This window comes from Arachis hypogaea, chromosome 10 (assembly GCF_003086295.3).
Source record: "Arachis hypogaea cultivar Tifrunner chromosome 10, arahy.Tifrunner.gnm2.J5K5, whole genome shotgun sequence".
Taxonomy (NCBI): domain Eukaryota; kingdom Viridiplantae; phylum Streptophyta; class Magnoliopsida; order Fabales; family Fabaceae; genus Arachis; species Arachis hypogaea.
In genome coordinates, this window is record NC_092045.1 from 106543628 (window position 1) to 106551086 (window position 7459).

The window sequence follows — 7459 nt, forward strand, 5'->3', positions numbered from 1 at the left end:
TCTACAAGAAAATTTGTTTTAATTAGCTATTAAATAATTTTATTTGGACTAGTTGGTTCATTCTTGTGTTGTGTTACTATTTCTTGGTTGTTACTTTGATTTTAGCTTCTGTTAAATGTATAGTAGCCTGGTTAACAATGGCTTCCACAAGTTGAAGATCTACAAGTGGTTCCTACGGCAGCGGCAATGTAACGAGCGAACATTTTTGTGAGTGTGGTTTAAAAGCTCCGTTACAAGTCTCAAATAGCATTTCCAACCCGGGTAGAAAGTATTACGCCTGTCCTGTAAGACGATGTGGATGGTTTAGATGGGCAGGTACAAGTATCCAACATTCTGAAGTTGGAGATGATCGCTCTTATCAACTGAATTCTAATTTGAAGGCAATCGAACGAGGTGAAAATCTGCATACTGATGTTGTGTTTCTGAAATTGTTAGCGTTCCTTCAACTTATTGTTTTTGTAGTCTATATTGTCTTGGTCATAGTATTGTTGTTTAAGTTGTAGTTTGATCTTTGAATTTTTTTTACCAAAGATAGGAGACTCGAACCCGCAACCTCTTAAATAAGTATGGGGAGACTATGCCATTTGAGCTATAACTCATTGGCGTAGTTTGACCTTTGAATTGAAACAGGGAAATGACGAATTGTAATAATTAGTTTGAGAACATGTTTCAGTATATTTCATTATATAAAATGAGTACATGTTTCAGTATGTGTATAAACTTATTTTTAGTCACATTCGCATGTAACATGCATTTTATTATCGAAGACCCATTTCCACTTCCAAATGGTAGGGTTGGAGCTGAAGCTGATATTTATGAAAAAGAGGATCAAACTTTGTCAAGTCAAAGTAGTTTAAGGGCGTATAGTATAGATCATAGTAATATTGGTTTCGAGAACAAGTTTCCCGTTTTTGGTGCTAAAGCATATTCAAGAAGCCTTTTCTCCAGACATGCTGCCAAAGTCTTTCTTGCACAAAATCATCTTTGCTACCCCACATTTTCAGAGTTCTATTCTATTGTACCGTCCCGTGTCATTACAAAAGACAAATAATTCTTCCACTTGGTATTTGATTATTCTTTTTTATTATCCCAAGTTCAGAATGGGACAGATGATGACAAAGAATTATTAGAAATTTCATTAACATGATCATGACAAAAATATTGTACTTAGCCAACAATACGTATTCAAAAGTGACCAAAATAAAGGCAATATTGCAATACCAAAAAGATTGTACTAAGCCACAAAAACTTATTCAATATAGACCAAAATAAAGGCAATACCAAAATATCCATCCAAATGTATACCAAATATAAGTTTGTACGTTAAACCATCTTAAATATAACCATCTCACAAAATACTAAAACCCTATAGTGAAAAACTTAATACCCTAAGCCAAATCCACATAACAAGTATCGATCAACAGTCAACTTCAGATAATGGAACGCACAAGGCCAATCATCTGTGAATCTGACAAGTCCCAAAAGTGTGCATACACATTCAGACTCTCAGCAAACTTCAAAATTGCCCTCACCACCTCATCATCACCGAACCCAAGCTGTGTAAGCTTCTCACCGACCTTAAACTTCTTGTTCACACTAACAAGGGCATCAGCAATTAGTTGGGCATTGGTCAGCAGAAGATTGCTGAATATGGTCAGCCATCCTCTTCAAAATGTCAGCTTGCTTTCTCTTCCTCCCATATCGCCTTGTGCTTCCTCCACTCGCGCCAGCTTCAGAATGTGAAGCTTGTCCTTGCACTACTGGCCCTCCGTCATTGTCTGTATGTGGAGACATCTCAGAGTCATCAAATTCAATTGCAGTATCTTTAGTCTCTTCGTTAACCTGTTCCTCCGCATCCAAGCCACTAACTGCTGCTGTTCTCGTGGCTCTATCCCTTCCAAATATACCCTCCAGCTGGTGAAACAGAAGAAAGGGCTTGCCAGGACTGTAGAACTTGGTTGGATGTGCCTGTTAAAATATAAACCGGATTTAACAAACATATCTAAAAAACACACATTAATTCTGGTATTTAGTTTTTATCCCTCCATTTAATAATGCCATAACAATACTTACAAATTAATGGTAGTTACTATCACTAACACATGTATTAATTATTGCATTTGTTTAAGTGAATGCAATTTGTAGAGGGAAACATGAAAAGGAAAATACAGAACAAAAGAAAGAGCAAATTTAACATCCACAAAAATGGCTCGGCTACAAATTTAAAAGTGGCTTAGATTCAGTATAAACAGTATAGTTATATACAAATCCAAAAAGAAAGATAATTAAAGGGTACCAAATGCTTATATGCTATTCTAAAAGTATGAATCACACTCACCTTCAACCATGCATCAAGGACATCTTTGCTGTCAACCTTGACACATTATTCTTCATGATTCCAGCCAAATCCACTGCATCCAAGTATGTCAGCGGTGTACTGATACTTCTCCTTCAACCGCTTGTGCTTATTCTTGCAGTGTTTTAAAATTAGGGTACACCCGGGAAAGGCCTCAAGAATCTTCAGAGCTAGTTTCTCAAATGTTCCGGGTTTGAATTAACCACAGTTAGCCCTTTGACCATCTACCACAAACTCCTCCATGAAGCCAACAAAAGTATTAGTCTCTTCATCACTCTGCATGCATTTGTTGTCCATTTTCACCTACCAAAATTAAGAAAATTAAACTACAATAACCACAATTAAACCACAACCTACAATTCACACCATAAGCAAATACAAATATTTTACTCTAAACCATAAACAATTAGTTGCTATTACAAATTAAAGGTTGCTATTACAATGTTTCCCGTCTCAACAAGTCTTACAAATTAAAATGCAGCTATTACAACACTACTTAATCGATTACATGGTTCATTACGCTGCTCTTACAACACTACTCCATACGACTTGTTCGCCACTCTTCATACATCTCAGTTGCTATGTTGTCACGCCAGTGAGTTCACCCGTTCGTGTTTTCAACCACATAAATCATTCCGTCCTGTGCTTCATCTCCATCAGGCATAAATTCATCCAATATGCTACCTTGCTCCTCAGGATCCATATCCATACTCTTTCGAATAAAATTTTGCAGCAAACAATAAGCAATAATTATTTGAGTTTGTGTCTTTAGGGGTAAAAGTTAGGGCTTCTTAAGATGGACCATCTCTTCTTCAAAATCATCGCTCAATAATATTCCTGGCAGAAGAATAGACCATATTAAAATATTCTTGGTAATTGCGCGGTACACGTGCTCCTTGGGTCCACTCTCTAACATGATATCGAGTGCTTCTATACGGTGCTAGAAATCCAGACCATTTGTGTAATCAGCATCAACTAAATAGTAATTACCTATAGACAAGTGATGCAAACAACATAAGCTTAACTATCGTGAACTCAAGCTATATGTATAGGCTTAACTCCAAAGATGGCATAATTACCATGGGGTATCTTAAGACTTTTTTGACGAGTTATTGTATCTCGAAGTACCCATGAATTAGATGCCGATTGATAAACCACTATTTTATGGTTTATCTTATGCTCAATTGAGTAGTTTTTATAAACTCTTTACTCACTTATTCATACAATTCGCATGTTTTACATTTTCCTTCCTGATTTTGTGCTATGATTGAAAACATGCTTCTTTGATCTTATATTTGCTTCTTATTAATCCTCTCTTATTACCATTAGATGCCTTGGTATGTGTGTTAAGTGTTTTCGGATATTATAGGGCAGGAATGGGTTGGAGGATGGAAAGGAAGCATGCAAAAGTGGAAGGAATACATGAAGTTGAAGAAGTTGTTAAGCTGTCCAGCCTGACCTCTTCGCACTCAAACGGCTATAACTTTAGCTACAGAGGTCCAAATGACTCGGTTCCAGTTGCGTTGGAAAGCTAACATTTGGGGCTTCGATTTGATATATAATTTGTCATAGCTGCCCCGAAGTTAGGCGACGCGAACGCATGAATGACGCGTCCGCATTGCATCTGCGAACTTCAATCCGCGCGGCCGCGTGGGCGACGCCTCCGCGTCACTTGCCCACGACCTGAACGTACCAGAATACACAGGGGGCAATTTCTGGGCTATTTTTGACCCAGTTTTTGGCCCAAAAAACACAGATTAGAGGCTATAAAGTGGGGGAATGCATCCATTCATCATCATGCTTTTCATAATTCGTAATTTTAGGATTAGATGTAGTTTTTAGAGAGAGAGGTTCTCTCCTCTCTCTTAGGATTTAGGATTTTAGGATTTCTATTAGTTTAGTTCAATTCATCTTCATTCCAGGTTCTATATTCCTTCAAGATTTATTTTCTACTTTTATTTACTCTAATACTTTTATTTGTATTTGATTTATTATGCCCAATTGGCTCATGAACCTTTCCATGTTATGCCTTGAATTTATATTTAGACGTAGTTTGATTGCTTTATTTACATGAATGCTTTTAATTTAATTTAGATATTTTCCCTTTTGGCTTTGGTTAAATAATTGGTGACTCTTGAGTTATCAAACTCATTGTTGATTGAAAATTGGAATTCTTCAAGAATTAATTCGAGATCCAATAACTCCAACTTTTCCCAAGGAAAGACTGGGACTTGAGGATTCGAATTAATTCATCCACTTAACTTACCTTCATAGTTAGAGGTTAACAAAGTGGGAGAAAAATCCAATTCTCATCATAATTGATAAGGATAACTAGGATAGGACTTCCAGTTCTTCATACCTTGACAAGAGATTTTATTATTGTTAATTTATTTTACTTGTCATTTAAATATACCTGTGCCCATTGTCCAAACTCCAAAACCCCGATTTACAAACTCATAACCAATAATAAGAACATACCTCCCTGTAATTCCTTGAGAAGACGACTCGAGGTTTAAATACTCGGTTATCAGTTTTAAAAAGGGGTTTGTTACTTGTGACAACCAAAACGTTTGTATGAAAGGACTTTTGTTGGTTTAGAAGCTATACTTGCAACGGAAAATTATTTTGAATTCTAGACCACGCAAAAGTTCTCTCATCACCGATCCCTCCCATCCACTGAGTACATAAACAAAACCCATCTCCCGGTTACACACTCCTAAGACATTGGTGCAGATTTTACACTTTCTTGTTCGATATCTTGCCTTCTCAGACTCGAGAACTGTCACCTCTATATAAGTGTCATCTAATGCTCCTAAGCAACCCTATCATTCATAGAAAGTTATGATACTCAAATATAGAATCCTTCGGGCAAAAATAAATCATACACAACATCGAGTAAGCTTTACCTTAAACCTTCTCCATGTGGGGTCAAGACAATCCTCTTCAACTGGTGTAGCTTTGGCAAACAAAATGCTTTGAATACGTATTACAACCTTTAAAACTTTATTAAAATACTTACTAACTGTCTCTCCAGACCTACAAAATCTAACCTACAGGCTACGATTTTTCTTGTGATGTGCTAAGATAATTAAGAAAGTTACAACCTGCTCTGGCAGGCTTACATGACTATCCTCTTTAAGTCCTCCTTGAACTTGGAGCAACTCACACAAATTAGCAAAGGAATTTGTGTTCATTCTCAACTCCCAAATATAATTCCTATCATTCTCACCAGCAATACGCTCTAAAACCTCACGTCTAATTCTACTATTCATTCTTCTGCCCAACGACAGTTGGCCACTACTTCTATCCCTAAAGTAAACAAATAGCGTAAGCACAAAGAACAATATCAAATCTTCATGCTTGGATCTCATCTCTTCATAAAAACACACGCATCGCTTAATAATTTCCGATCGTTCCATTTCTTCCTAGCAAAGTCATTACATTAAAAAACGCATAAACATTCAAATAAATCTAAAAGACAAGATTAAGAAACTGGAACCAAAAGACAATTAACTCTATTTACTTCTCAATTTTAATTTAGCTTCAATTGGAAATCAAAACAGGAAATACAATAGAAACACAATAAAAATGAAAAATTAGATTCTGAAAAATTAGTTGGAGTTATACTAATTAACAAGGTCTTAACAAGTCAACCAACTAAAAAGAGAAAAGTTAATTAGACTTGTGCAGATTAAATTATTCAAATGAACTTAATAATCATTAATTTTGAAGATTCAATAGACTCAAGACTCTCTTACCTTTTACCCTTTAAGCTAAAATAAAAATTCTACTTCATTTGATAAGAGAGCGGTTTAGTAAAGATAACAGGAACTTAGTCAACTCCTGAAATATGTTAAATTTGCAAAACTGATGCTGATTAACACGTTCCCCTAACAAAGTGCAACCCAATTTCAAATAAAGTGCTTGGTCTAGTTATCTAAAATTTGATTAGCTATAGTTGAATATCATAGTATATTACTGGAGTGCCACTACTCTTAAACTACAACTAAGCTAATAAATTTTTCATCCATAAGATTTCAGAAATCACTGTGAGTGATCTGGTTATAGCTAAAACAATCATACATTTACAAAAAAAATACACAATTTCACATTAAACAGACGTAAATTATGCAAAAAGAGTATCAAAAGTTTAAAATCAAAAGCTGCATAAACATGAATTCCAAAAAAACCAAGCATGACCAAAACCAATTCATAAGAAGCACAGCACAAACACAATTGATGAAACAAGATATGAGAACATAGAACAAAATCCACATAAGCTATCTATGCATCTATATATTAGAACAAAGAACTAAATCACATTGAAAAGAGCAAAAGAAAGATTCTATCTATGCATCTATATATTAGAACAAAGAATCAAATCCACAGAAGCTAGGTCATGACAAAAAAAATGAATGAAATTAATAAAAAAATTTAGCTACAACTAACCTAGGTTACAAAAGCTATGACGACGACAAGGAGGTGGTTGAACTCGATAGAAACAGGAGAGACTCTGCAATTGGGTTCCTTGAACGTTGTCTTGTGAAGGAGAAAATGAGGATATGAGAACATGCGGCCTAGGAAGATGAACTTCGACAGCGACTCACTTACCTAGCGGTGGTTACGACGGCAGCGATGAGGTGGCTGTCCTGACACTGGCGATACAGAGGCTGCAACCAAGTCTTCAAAGAACAAATGAGAAGATGGAGTGAGTGCTGCTAAGACTGAAGCCCTAATCTAATTTAAAGAAAGGGTAAAGTTGAAATTAATTAATTACAATGGGGGTATTTTGGGTACAAAATATTATTAAAGTTTCTGTCTCTCTCTTTAAAAATTTCAGTCTCCAGTATCTCTATTTTTTGGAGCTACTGAAATTTCGGAGACAGAGACACAAATTTAAGTGCCAGTCTCTAACTCAACAAACATAATACTGAGTTCTTGTCTCCCAGTCTCAGTTGTAGTCTCTGCAAACAAATGCTACCTAAACGTTCATAACTTCCTCTACAAAAATTTATTTTTATCAAACTTTATATCATTTTAAAGCTCTTGAAACCATCTTTAATTTAAGCCAAAAATCATTAAATTTCATTGCCTGAGGCTCAA